Source organism: Kogia breviceps, chromosome 6 (assembly GCF_026419965.1).
Source record: "Kogia breviceps isolate mKogBre1 chromosome 6, mKogBre1 haplotype 1, whole genome shotgun sequence".
NCBI lineage: Eukaryota > Metazoa > Chordata > Mammalia > Artiodactyla > Physeteridae > Kogia > Kogia breviceps.
The window spans coordinates 67,797,712-67,812,333 of NC_081315.1; the positions used below are offsets into that span (position 1 = coordinate 67,797,712).

The 14,622-nt window shown below is 45.8% G+C and overlaps 1 pseudogene; it reads left to right on the forward strand.

Annotated features, from left to right (window-relative positions):
* Window positions 1-10,597: 10,597 nt before the first annotated feature.
* On the forward strand, window positions 10,598-11,655 carry LOC131758027 (serine/threonine-protein kinase pim-1 pseudogene; annotated as a pseudogene).
* The last annotated feature ends 2,967 nt before the right edge of the window (window positions 11,656-14,622 follow it).

Consider the following 14,622-nt stretch of genomic DNA (forward strand, 5'->3'; position numbering starts at 1 on the left):
TTCACCATCATTATTCTAAATTCTCTTTCAGGTAGATTGGCTATTACCTCTTCATCTGTTAGGTCTGGTGTGTTTTTATCTTGCTCCTTCATCTGTTGTGTGTTTTTCTGTCTTCTCATTTCGCTTATCTTACTGTGTTTGGGGTCTCCTTTTTGCATGCTGCAGGTTCGTAGTTCCTGTTGTTTTTGGTGGCTGTCCCCAGTGGCTAAGGTTGGTTCAGTGGGTTGAGTAGATTCCCTGGTTGGGGGGAACTAGTGTCTCTGTTCTGGTGGATGAGGCTGGATCTTATCTTTCTGGTGGGCAGGTCCTCGTTTGGTGGTGTGTTTGGGGATGTTGGTAACCTTATTATGATTTTAGGCAGCCTCTCTGCTAATGGATGGGGCTGTAGACCTGTCTTGCTCTTTGTTGGGGATAGGGTGTCCAGCACTGTTCTTTGCTGGTCCTTGAGTGAAGCTGGGTCTTGGTGTTGAGATGGAGATCTCTGGGAGATTTTCGCCGTCTGATATTACGTGGAGCTGGGAGGTCTCTTGTGGACTAGTGTCTTGAGGTTGGTTCTCCCACCTCAGGGACACCGCCCTGGTGCCTGGCTGGGGCGCCAAGAACCTTTAATCCACACGGCTCAAAATAAAAGGTAGAATAAATAGAAAGGAAAGAAAAGGAAGGAAGGAGGGAGGGAGGGAAGGAAGGAAGAAAGGAAGGAAGAAATGAAGGAAGGAAGCAAGAAAGGAAGGAAGGAAGGTGCAGAGGAAGAAAGGGAGGAAGGAAGAGAGGAAGGGAGGAAAGAAGGGGGAAGGAAGGAAGAAAGGAGGGAAGGAGGGAAGAAAGGAAGGAAGAAAGGAAGAAAGAAAGGGAGAAGACAGAGTAGTATAAAGTATAGTTATTAAAATAAAAAATAATTATTAAGAAGAAAAATTTCCTTTAAAAAAAAAAAAACAGAAAAATGGGTCGGTGTAACCTTAGGACAAATGGTGAAAGCAAAGCTATACAGACAAAATCTCACACAGCAGCACACACATACACATTCACAAAAAGAAAAAAAAGGGGAAAATAATAGTATATCTTGCTCCCAAAGTCCCCCTCCTCAACTTGGGATGATTCGTTGTCTATTCAGGTTTTCAACAGATGCAGGGCACTTAAAGTTGATTGTGGAGCTTTAATCCGCCGCTTCTGAGGCTGCTGGGAGAGACCTCCCCCTCTCCTCTCTGTTCGCACAGCTCCTGGGGTTCAGCTTTGGACTTGGTCCCGCCTCTGTGTGTAGGTTGTCCGAGGACGACTGCCCTTCGCTCAGACAGGACGATGTTAAAGGAGCAGTTGATTCGGGGGCTCCAGCTCACTCAGGCTGGGGGGAGGGAGTGGCACGGGGGCGGGGCGAGTCCGCGGCGGCAGAGGCCGACGTGACGCTGCACAGGCCCAAGGCGCGCCGTGCGTTCTCCCGGGGAAGCTGTCCCTGGATCCCGCGACCCCGGCAGTGGCGGACTGCACGGGCTCCCGGGAGGGCCGGTGTGGAGAGTGACCTGTGCTCACACACAGGCCTCTTGGTGGTGGCAGCAGCAACCTTAGCGTCCGACACCCGTCTCTACTGTCCGTGCCGACAGCCGCGGCTCGCGCCCGTTTCTGGAGTTCCTCTACGCGGTGCTCTTAATACCCTCACCTCACACCCGAAGAAGCAAAGAGGCAAGAAAAAGTCTCTTGTCTCTTCGGCAGCTCTGCGCCCGCTTCTGGGGCTCCTTTAAGCGGCGCACTTAATCCCCTCTCCTCGCGCCCAGGCAGCAAAGAGGGAGGAAAAGGTCTCTTGCCTCTTCGGCAGCTCCAGACTTCTCCCGAACTCCCTCCCGGCCAGCCGTGGCGCACTAGCCCCCTTCAAGCTGTCTTCACTCTGCCAACTCCAGACCTTTCCCTGGGATCCGACTGAAGCCCGAGCCTCAGCTCCAGGCCCCGCCCGCCCTGGCGGGCGAGCAGAGAAGCCTCTCGGGCTGGTGAGTGCCGGTCGGCACCGATCCTCTGCGGGAATCTCTCCGCTTTGCCCTCCGCACCCCTGTGGCTGAGCTGTCCTCCGCGGCTCCGGAGCTTCCCACTCCGGCGCCCGCAGTCTCCACCCGCGAAGGGGCCTCTAGTGTGTGGGAGTCTTTCCTCCTTCACGGCTCCCTCCCACTGGCGTAGGTCCCGTCCCTATTCTTTTTTCCCTGTTTATTCTTTTTTCTTTTGCCCTACCCAGATATGTGGGGAGTTTCTTTCCTTTTTGGAGGTCTGAGGTCTTCTGCCAGCGTTCGGTGGGTGTTCTATAAGAGAAGTTCCACGTGTAGATGTATTTCTGATGTCTCTGTGAGGAGGAAGGCAATGAAATTACTTTAGATTAGATGTTAACAGAAGAAGAAGACATGAGTAGTGGCCAATAGTTCCTGTTATGTATATGTTAATACCACATCAGAAGTTAAAACCTACTTAGGTAAAAGTAGATAACTAGTTACTTGGGTACAAATCTTCCTAAGGTGTGAGGTCCAAACGGTTTCAGGCTTATTCTCCTGAATTCCTCAGGGAATGAGATTTATTTTGTCCACTAAAATTCAAGTTGTCACTCCTCCAAATACTTCTAATTGGGTCTGTTACACCAAAATGTTGGACAAAGGGATTGAGATCTTAATCATACACGACTCAGATCCAGGACTTGGAACTCAGAAATATTTCCAATTTGGTGTCTATTCCCCAAATTGAAGCAGGACTATGCCTCATTTCTGCAGGAAGTGGCCAGAGCTATCAACACCCTCAACCATCGCCTTTGAAATGTTGAGGACTATCAAAGAAAAAGGGAGATTGAAAACAAGCAGGACTCTGTGGGGCTCCCAGGTGCAAATCCTTTCTGTGCCATCTGTTTCTGTAGGATATAGGCTTCATCCCAAATTTTGCCTTCCTTTTCTGGGCCCAGTGCTGATCATCTTGTTAAGCCTCCTGTATGGCCCCTGTCTGTTTTAACTGTGTACAAGGTTTATCTCCATGGCCAACATGGTCCAACAGTTTCAGATTAAATTTTTGTTACTACAAGGGTAGAAGCTGGTTTCAGACATGGAATCCCTCGATTTAGATCAGAGAGAGAGAGATATTCTACTCTACTGGGCAGGATGGCGCCCACTCCCAGCAGGAAGTAGTTACAGAAGAAAGAGACCTCCACCCCAATTACCAAGAAGTATCTTAAGTATGAAGTCTCTCAGTGGGCAGTTGGTAGAGAACTACTGACCGAAACCACCTTCCTTGGCCAGACACAATGATAACCACTTGCCTGAGTTGTCTCACAACAGAAAGTCTGGATAAAGGATGCAGTGGTGCCATCAAAAACCAACTGGGAGAATTTGAGGGGCCAAAAGAAGGAGGGAGAAGACAATATGTCCTGCCAACTTCCCAGAAACTCTCACAGTGGAATCCACCTTGGCTGAAAGATGTGTGCACCACCAGGATCCTGAGTCAGACCAAACATGAGCCAAGGAGGATGATTGGTCAGAGACAACCTGGAAACTAACTCCATTACCATAAAACCTGAGACTGCGAGCCAAGTGACAAAGCAGTTTTCCTAAGTTCCCTTACAGTGCTGCTCTCTGCCCGGGTGCCCCTTCCCAATAAAGTCTTTTGCTTTGTCGGTATGTGTGTCTCCTCAGACAATTTATTTTCTGAGTGTTAGACAAGAGCCCACTCTCAGGCCCTGGAAGGGGTCCCTTTTACTGCAACATTTTCCCCATCAGATTAACAAAAGTTAAATTGATCCTTCACAACCAATTGGCAAGGATTGTGAAGGAAATCATATACTATCATTGGAAATGTTAATAGATACAGATTTTCTTTTTAACTTAAAAAAATTGCAGCATCGTAGGACAAAATAGACTTGATTTTTTAAAACAACATGCTTCAATTTTATCAGTAAGACTTATGAAGAAATATAATTTTGGGTGCAGGTAGTGTTGCTACAAGTCTCCTGAGAGATGTGATTTAACCTTGCTCTTCAGTGAGGCCATGTCATAATTTCATGCCGCCCTTGCTTAAAATATGCCCCCCTTATTCTTGATCTCCACTCCCACTCACTTCCCCCACTGGGCACCTGAATCTCATTTGTCTTTAAGCATGGATTTTTCTTCTAAATATGAAGTACTGCTTTGCATGTTAATTTACTGATATGTTCATTTTTATGTATATACTGTATAGGAATTAATTTATTATGTTGGGCTTTGCTTTATAGTTACTGGTATTTACTTAAAAGCAGTATTGGTATTTGCTTTTACAGTACCATGTGAATGACAGTAATATTTTATTTTTCAGAAATTGTGTTTTCTTTGCCTGCAATCTACCAGTATTCACTAATAATAATATATTTCATTTTAATGATTTATATTTTATCAGGTTAGTGGAAGAATACCACACTTCTCCAGTATTGTTTCCAAAAGATTCCATTACACGTTATACTGAATTCACATGAACACAAAACTGTTTTTAGTGTTGGGGAAAAAGAAATTTTCCTCTACCCTTCTAGGTTGTTCTGGCTGGTCTAACTGTCACAGGAATGTGGACCCCTTCCAGGACCTGAGAGTGGGCTCTTGTCTAACTCTTGGAAATGAATTGTCCGAGAAGACACACGTGCTGACAAAGCAAAAGACTTTATTGAGAAGGTGCCCGAGTGGAGAGCAGGAGGGTAAGGGAACCCAGGAGGACTGCTCTGTCACGTGGCTCGCAGTCTTGGGTTTATGGTAATTGGGTTACTTTCCGGGTTGTCTCTGGCCAGTCACTTTGACTTTGGGTCCTTCCTGGTGGTGCGCAGGTCACTCAGCCAAGATGGATTCCAGCAAGAAGGATTCTGGAAGGTTGGTAGAACATATTAACTGGAGCCTCTTCTCTCCTATTGAACTTCCCCGAATTCTTCGGGTTGGTGATAGCTTGTTAGATCTGCATTCCTTACCAGGACCTCCTGTTGTAAGAGAACTCATGTAAGTGGTTACTACTGCGCCTGGCCAGGGAGGGTTGTTTCAGTCATTGAAACAACTCAATGTAACAACTAAATTGACATGAGACATATTGTATATTAACGCATATATGTGGAATCTAGAAAAATAGTATAGATGATCTTATTTTCAAAGCAGAAATAGAGACACAGATGTAGAGAACAAATGTATGGATACCAAGGGGGAAAGCAGAGTGTGGGAGGAATTGGGAGATTGGGATTGACACATATACACTATTGATACTATGTATAAAATAGACAACTAATGAGAACATACTGTATAGCACAGGGAACTCTACTTAATGCACTGTGGTGACCTAAATAGGAAGGAAATCCAAAAAAGAGGGGATATTTGTCTATGTATACCTGATTCGTTTGGTTGTACAGTAGAAACTAACACAACATTGTAAAGCAGCTGTACGCCAATAAAAATTAATTTAAAAATAAATTGGGGCTTCCCTGGTGGCGCAGTGGTTGAGAGTCCGCCTGCCGATGCAGGGGACACAGGTTCGTGCCCCGGTCCGGGAGGATCCCACATCCCACATGCCGCGGAGCGGCTGGGCCCGTGAGCTATGGCCGCTGAGCCTGTGCTCCGCAACGGGAGAGGCCACAACAGTGAGAGGCCCACGTACCGCAAAATAAATAAATAAATAAAATAAACAAACAAATAAATAAATGGACATGAAACAGATTGACAGAAGATAATCAAACGAAGTTCAATAACATGGATACATCGGAGAGGCCCAGGAAAACTGAGTAACTCACCAAAATAGCCAAAGCTTCACCTCAAATACAGCTTCAGCTAAAGACAAAAGAGGATGTTGAGGGTGGGAGGATCAGTAATGGAAGTTGACCGGGAAAAGCACAGTAAACAAGGGTAAGGCTGTTTATGCAGATTTAAGTCCTTGCTTCTTGCATTGATAAGAATTTCTAGAGATTTGGTCATCCTCCTCTTTCTGGTACAGAAAGGGAGACACCCTTACAAAGGGAAATTTCCCTTATAAATGTAAATGTTTCTTAAGGGTAACTCCTGCTTGGTGTTCACAGTTTTCCTGAATGTCTGCAGTTTCTTAGAAAATAAACGGCTTAAAATAATTGATATGCCAGAAACATATTTTGAGGTGGCAAGTTTCTCTCCCCTACATCAACTACATCTTTTTTTAACTTTCTCTTCAGCTAAATCTTTTTTTAATCCTGTTGTGAAAAAGTAAAAGCTTATACAAAGTAGAGAGAATAGGATAATAAACCTCCATGCAGTCATCACCCAGAGTGATTATCCTTTTTACAACTTAAGAATCACTTAAGAATTATGTTCTATATATATAAATAGAATGGACTTAGATTATTTCTCAAGAATTTCCTCATGAAGTCAGTTTGCATCTATGAACCAGAGCTTGAGTAAAAAAAGGAAAAAAGAACATTGCTCACCACCTGGTTCAACAAGGGTTAAGAGGCCACCCACAGAAGTCAACCCCCCAACAGTGGACTTTGTTAGCAATTCAGGGTGAAAACCAGGATGAGGTACTCTGTGCTTTGGATAAATGAGCCCCTATATAGTTAGATGCATACCTCAGAAAGAATTTTCAATGATCCCAGATTCTTGCATCTTCCCACACATAGGAAAGCACTAACTTCATTCCCTTGAGATATCTTTTTTTTGTGACTAGCAGTAATATAAGCAGATAGGTTAGGGTGTCCTTGGCAAAAGATGATCAGGCATGGCTTTCTTGACATAAGAGAGACTGTTTTGACCTAAGCCATTTTGTGATCTAAGCCTGGCCTCAATGCTTGCCCTTGAACAGGTCTCAGTAGTCAATGATTGTAAGGGAACAAATGAATGCAGGAACAGAGAAAAGGCAGTCAAACGACAGACAGTGCAGTGACAAAGCAGAGTCCTAGTTCCTCCTCAAAGGATATACATAATAATATACTTTTGCATTCTGCAGGAACTAAGGCCCCCCACCCAGGTGGAGGATGGAATGATGATGTTGACACTCTTGACTTCAGTCAACTAAAGTTTGGAGTCTGTTGACCTTTACCCCAATTCTATACCTAATTCTCCTCTGCTTGAGCCTCTTCATGAATATGCATGTACGCTTAGCTTAAAACCTCTCAGATTTTGCTGTTCTGGGATACTGCTTTGGGAAGATCCCTGCTGTTCTCCTTACCTGCTGCAAGTAATAAATCCTTCCTTCTCCTGAATTTTGGTGTGGTTCTGTCTTTTGACACCCACCAAGAAGCAAACCCACTTTTCTGATAACAACATAACATATAATACCACAGCAGATTGAAGGCAGAAGCAAATATGGTAAGCCAGATGTCTTCTATTAGCCAGAAATTAAAGATGTTGGCAAAACTGTAAAATAATGTCACTCTTCTCACTATTTGTGTTTGTGTTTTATAAATATATTTTTCATATTAATATGTGATGACTTTATTATTTTTAAGTGACTTCAATTTTTCTGTTTTATTCATAATAGCAGCTATCAATTGACATTACCAACATAAACAAAACTTCTTTTAGGGTCCTGATTAATATTTAAGGGTATAGGGGAGGAAAACTAACTTTCCCCCTACCTTCTAGGTTCTTGGCTAAAAACCCCCTGTAGTAAAAAAACAGATTAACAGGAGAAAAAAAAAAAGTTAACTATGTATGCCATCTACATCTGGCAGCAGCATAAAGACATGGAACTAAAAAGTGGCCAGAGGATTAAGATTAATATACCATCCTGAGCTACGGAAAGGGGTGTGAGTCTGGGATTGCCAAGGGGGAAGCAGTTACTGGGAAGGTGAGAAGAGGAGCGGTAAACAAAGGTTGTTATGCTTGCAAGAGAGGTTATTTCTGCTAGTAGCTCTTCTGTTTCAGGCCCCCTTTCTAATGAAACTCTCCTCATCAAAGGGTAACTTCTACTCTGTTTTCAGAGCTTCTGTGTCTAAAGTTTTACAAAATAGCTCAAAATAATCTTTATGCCAAAGAGGCTTATTCTGCTACCCTTCAGTGTAAATGGGTCTTGAGATAAAAAAGTGAGAACCACTGCTTTAAAGTTCTAAAAGGAAGAAAAATAGGATGAAGATGGATCACAAGAGAAAAGTTTGCCCTTTAACCTGGAGAGGTGACTCCTTGTCTTAAAAAGAAGGTAAAGAGCATGGATTCCCATCTGATTCAGGTCTTACAAATTTATTACAGGAAGATGAGGGATTTCCTATCTGATAGCCTATATATTTTATCTACATATTTATTCACTTACGTTTTTTTCTTGGTATAAGTTACTGTAAACAATGTTTAAAGGGTTCTGGTTTCAAGTCATGTTTAGAAAGTCACTTCCTATACCCAGATTGTAAAAATTGTCTCCAATATTTTCTTATATATTTATGTGAGGGTTAATTTTACTTGTCAACTTGACTGGCCGTGGGGTGCATAGGTTAAACATTTCTGGGCAATGAAAGTAGATGAAGTCACAGCGTGTGAGTAGACAGAGATGACAAGAGGGCCCAGGACTGAGCCCTTGGTCATTCCAACCTTGAAAATCCAGGGAGAGAAACTTCAGATGCCAAACAAAATGGAATAAGCCTGCTATAGTCTCTCTCTCCCACTGATTTTGATCTTGGAGAGGCAGCAGTGAGCAGTGGCTTGAAACGAGGTTAGTTCTCTGCCCAGGAATCAGACCTGGTTAGCCTGGATGAAAACCAGGAATTCTTGACCAGCAAGGTCTAGAGGCTGGAAGCAGATTTCCCTGGCTCTTGCTCCCAGTGAAAACTGCATTTCTCAGGAGGTAAAGACTGTAAAAGCAGGTACAAAGTATACTATTAGAGACACAGCACAACAAGTGGGAGAGCACACAGAGAAACGGTCTGTTTATTTAAGACAGAGGCAAGGTACACACCCAGAGAGAAAGGGTGTGGGCCTCCCCCCTAACCAGGAGGAGTGCAGTAAAGAGGCCATTAAATCATTTATATAGGGCAGTTCTTCCCTGTCGTCTTTGTTTACCCTTAGCCAATTATCTGCTTTCCTTTTCCACACCTGACCTGCCCTAGGGCCCTCCCCAACACGTGGGCCCAACTCTTTTCCAAGATGGATTCCAGCCCAGAGGCCTAGGGGGAACCTTTCATCACCTATTCTGGGGTGGTGCCCCCTCCTTTTTGACTCACAAAGGGCCTTTCTGCCCACATGCAGTGTCTCCCTTGCCCCAAGGATGGGAAATATGTGGCCTGATCTTTACTCCAACAGGGTTTAGCCCCTCTGTCCTTAGGAGACAAAGCCTGGCTATTTACCCTGTTTCTGTAGTTATTTCTCTTTCGAAGAGCAAACAGGAGGCAGGTTGTAAATATCTAACCTGGAGCCCACCTATCTCCTGTCTCAGGAAATGCAAACAGGAGGCTAGTTGTAAGTGTCTGGCCTGAAGCCCATCTTTTTCTCACCCCAAGAAATGTAAACAGGAGGCCAGTTGTAAATGCCTAGCCTGGAGCCCATCTATCTCCTGCATCAATTTCAACTGAAACCTGGACAAAATACAAAAAGCTGAGGACTCTGAAAAGTAATTAAGGTCCGGTGGACTGGGGAGGGACGGTAAAACTTGCAGAGCAAGCTGTAAGGTGGCAGTGAGTTTCCTGGAGTTTCCCTCCTTTACTCTCAGCTTTGACCCAAGAGTGGGATGGTGAATCAAAGATGGCAAACCCTTGGAGAAAGACCCTTCTAGTGAGAGGACAGGGAAAGGGCACATGCAGAGTGTGAGTTCTCCACGTGCTCTGCCTGAGACCAGTTCACGACCCAGCAGGGAAATTGCACTCCCGGGCTACAGAAACAGGGGAAAGAGACCACTTCTTACACAGAGTGTGTGTGTCCTGGGGGGTGGATTCTCCTGTTATTTTTTCTCTTTTGCCACTTTGTCCTCAGGGAAGGCCCGATTGCTCAGAACTGTGCAATAGCATGGGAGGCTAAGTTTGCAGGAAAACACCATCTTTTTGTCCACATGTAATAGGAAAAGAAAGTCAGCGAGTGTGGGGGAAGCAGGTGGGACCTGGAGAAGGGAATTCCCTAACTCTGTGGATAGCTCCAGACCCACATCTAGCTGCTTTGAGAAATGTGCTGCAATGTAAACCCACAGGAAGTCCCAGACAGCTCCTGAGTGACTCATGCCTGGGGCACATCCAATTATATTAAAAGCCTCTTAAAAATCAACAAGAAAGCAAACAACCCAGTTTTAAAAATGGACAAATGACTAGAACGGACATTTCATTAAAGAAGATAAAGAGATGGCAAGTAAGCACACGAAAGATGCTCAAAATCCTAGCCATCGGTGAAATGCAAATTAAAAACAAAGATACTACTACACACCTATTACAATAGATAAAACTTTTAAAGAGTGACAATGTCAAGCTCTGGCCAATAGATCGAGGCTGGAACTCAAGTTTCTGGTAGGAGTGCAAAATGGCACAGTTACTTTGGAAAATAGTTTGTCAGCTTCTTTTAAAGTTAGACCAGGGCCGCAGTGGCGGAGGAAGCGGCACCGGCGGAGGAAGCGGCACCGGCGGCGGTAGCAGCACCTACAAACTCCCTGTGCCCGGGCGCTACTGCACGCACCCCAGGAGCCGCCCGCCCCGCTGCCCTTGGGGCTACCTGACCCCGCCAGCGTGTCTGTCGGCCCGCAGCCCGGCAGCGCCCCCAGGAGTCCTCCGACTTGCCTTTGGCCCTTTGCGCCACCCGCAGCCTCAGCCCCAGCCGTAGGCACAGCCACTGACACAACCCCAGCCCCAGGTCCTGCCTCAGCTCCTCCAGACACAGTCCCCGCGCCGACACCCTGGATGTTGGGATGCTCTTCTCCAAAATCAACTTGCTTGCCCACCTGCGCGTCGCGCCCTGCCACGACCTGCACGGCACCAAGCTGGCACCTGGCAAGGAGAAGGAGCCCCTGGAGTCGCAGTACCAAGTGGGCCCACCACTCAGGCATCTGTGTCGCCGACAACTTGCCGGTGGCCAACAAGCAAGTGGAGAAGGACTAGATCTCCGACTGCGGAGAGCTGCCTAATGGCATCCGAGTGTCTATGGAAGTGGTTCTGCTGAAGAAAGTGAGCTTGGGCTTCCCCGGTGTCATTCGGCTCCTGGACTGGTTCAAGAGGCCTGACCGTTTCGTCCTGATCCTGGAGAGGCCCGAGCTGGCGCAAGACCTCTTGGACTTGATCACGGAAAGTGGGGCCCTGCAGGAAGAACTGGCCCGCAACTTCTTCTGGCAGGTCCTGGAGGCACCGTGACATCAAGGACCAGAACATCATTATCCGCCTCAATCGCTGCGAGCTCAAGCTCATCGACTTCGGGTCAAGGACGCCGTCTACGCGGACTTCGATGGGACCCGAGTGTACAGTCCTCCAGAGTGGAACTGCCGCCATGGCTACCATGGCAGGTCGGTGGCCATCTGGTCTCTGGGGATCCTGCTGTAGGATATGGTCTATGGAGATATTCCCTTTGAGCATAATGAAGAGTTCACTGAGGCCAAGTTTTCTTCAGGCAGAGGCTCTCTTCAGGGTGACAGCATCTCATTAGATTCTACTTGGCCCTGAGACCATCAGATCAGCCATCCTTCGAAGAAATCCAGAACCATCCGTGGATGCAAGATGTCCTCCTGCCCCAGGAAACTGCTGAGATCCATCTCCACAGCCTGTCACCAGGGCCCAGCAAATAGCTTTTCTGGAAGGTTTTCCCCTCTCTGTCAGATGCTCACAGGAGGGGAAGTATCTGTTCCCAGCGTCCCAAGTACCAGTGAAACTTCTCTCCAAGCAGGACAGTGCTTGATACAGGAACAACATTTACAACTCATTCCAGACCCCAGGCCCTGGAGGCTGCCTCCCAAAGGGAGGAAGAGACTCCACTCTAGCCGTCCTAGGCCTCGTCTTCTCCCACAGATGCTCTCCTTCTCATGGAGTCCAGCATCACTGGACTCTGCAAAATCCCTGGGAGTGGGTGGCTGGGCGTGTGTCAGAATTCTGCCATGGAACTGTTCCCTTCATCAAGAGTTCTGAATGCGCGATGGGTCAGGTAGGGGGAAATCGGGTTGGGGTGGGATAGGACTACTATCACCATTTTAAGTCCCTGTCACCTCTTCCGCCTCCTCTGAGTGCCTTCTATGGGGACTCTGGCCATGCTGGGAAAAACACTTGAACTTGCGTCTTTTACTTGTTGCTTCTCCAAAAATCTGCCTGGGTTTGGTTCCCTCTCTTTCTCCCCCACCCCTTCACCCCCGTCCTTCATGTGAAAGGTGCCATGGAAGAGGCTACAGGGCCAAACGCTGAGCCACCTGCTCTTTTTCCACCTCCTTTAGTAAAACTCCCAAGTGAACTGGTCTTCCTTTTTGGTTTTTACTTAACTGTTTCTAAGCCAAGACCTCACACACACACACACAAAATGCACAAGCAACGCAAATCCAAAAAAAAACCCCACAAAACTGTAAATGTGTGTACAGTTGGCATGATAGTGTACAAAAGGACTGTAGTTGATCTAATTCTTTTTAATTTTGCCTTTAAGTTATTTTACCTGTTTTGTTTTGTTTTGTTTTGGCTTTTTATGAAAGATGCACATTTTAACCTGGAGGTCAACATTATGTATTTATGTATTTATTTAATTGGTTCCCTTCCTGCTTCAAGCTTTCATGGTTGCAACCATAGTTTTCTTTTCTTCTTTCCTTCTCTGACTTGGGGACCTTTTGGGGAGGGCTGCAGCACTTGCTCTGCTCCTTCATAGGGTGACAGGACTCAGGTGGGACAGCTGCTGCAGCTCCCTGACTGCTGCGGGTCACCTGGCCTGGTTTCCCAAGTGGGTATGGGGTTCGTGGGTGATGGGGGAGGGGCGTAGCTGACTTATGTATATAGGGTGGATATATGAAAAGCAGTTCTGGATGGTGTACATTCCGCATCCTCTCTGGGGCTGTGTTTTGAGCAGCATGTGGCCTTCTGGTTTTATCTGCTTGAAATACTGTACAGGGGAATAAAAGAGTTTTTTTTTTAATACTTGGTGTTTTTTGAATAAAAACCTTTTGTCTTTAAATAAAGTTAGACCATATGACTCAGCAATCCCACTCTTAGGTATTTACCCAAATGAAATGCAAGCTTCACTTCAGGGAAGTTCACACTAAAACCTTTACACAAGTGTTTACAGCAGGTTTATTCATAATCACCCCAATCACTTCCTTTTGGGAAGCAAGCCAAAAGTCACTCAACTGGGAGATGGATAAGCAAACTGTGGTACTTTCCTGGAATACTATTCAGTAATGAAACAGAATGAACTATTGGCACTCAGGACATGGATGGATAGCAAATGTATTACGCTAAGCAAAAGAAGACAGACTCAAAAGGCTACATACTATAGGATTCCATTTATATGACATCTTGGAAAAGATAAAACTATTGGAGGTGTGGAACAGATCTATCCTTGCCCACAGTTAAGAGTGGGGGTAAGGTCTGAGTATAAAGGGAATGTAGAACTAGGGTATTTTGGGGAAAAGGGCTGCGGACACTGTTCTTTCTCTTGATTGTTGTAAGAGTTTCCTATAGCTGCTATAACAAATTACAAAACATTTGTGGCTTAAGACAACACAAATTTACCATCTTACAGTAAAGATGGTAAACAGTCCTAAAATCAAGGTGTTGGCAGGGCTGCATTCCTTCTGGGGGCTTCAGGAAAGAAATGGATTACTTCCTTCTTGCCTTTACCAGCTTCCAGAGGCAGCCCACAATTCCTTGGCTCAAGGCCCCTTCATCAGTCTTCAAGGCCATCAGTGTAGCATCTTCTAATCTGCCAGTTTCCCTTGTCATACCTTCACTGACTCTCCTGCTTTCCTCTTTTCCTTATAAGGACACTTGTGATTACATTGGGCCCACCAGCACCTCCATCTTTCATGGAGCTTAATTTAATCACACCTGCAAAGTCCCTTTTGCCATGTGAGGGAATAAGTTCATGGGTTCTTGGGATAAAGACATGAAAATCTTGGCGGGGGAGCATTATCTTGTCCACCACAGCTCATCCTCTGGCTCCCAACGATTCACATCTGGCCAACGCGCAAAAGACATTCACCTCATCTCAACCTCCCCAAAGTCCACTACTATTGTGGTATTGGTTATACAACTTTACATGTACATTTTCAAGTCATAAAGCTGCATACCAACAGTGAATTTTTACTGTATTTAAAGTTAAAAGTAGGGGTAGGAAAAGAGGAAAGAGCAAAGGAGACTGAGAATTCCACCAGTAAGGTGGAAAAAAACCCCAAGATTGTGGTGACCTGCAGATCAGTGAATGTTTTTTTTTTTTTTTTGCGGTATGCGGGCCTCTCACTGTTGTGGCCTCTCCCGTTGCGGAGCACAGGCTCCGGGCGCGCAGGCCCAGCGGCCATGGCTCACGGGCCTAGTTGCTCCGCGGCATGTGGGATCCTCCCGGACCAGGGCACGAACCCGCGTCTCCTGCATCGGCAGGCGGATTCTCAACCACTGCGCCACCAGGGAAGCCATCAGTGAATGTTTAAAAGGAATCCTTTCAATGATAGATTACCCATCATTTATCAAATGTCAATAAACTGCCTGTCCAAATAAGATGGTTCTCCGAGAAATTTTTATGAAACACTTGGCCCACAGTATGGACTTCTGTGGAATTTTTGATGTAA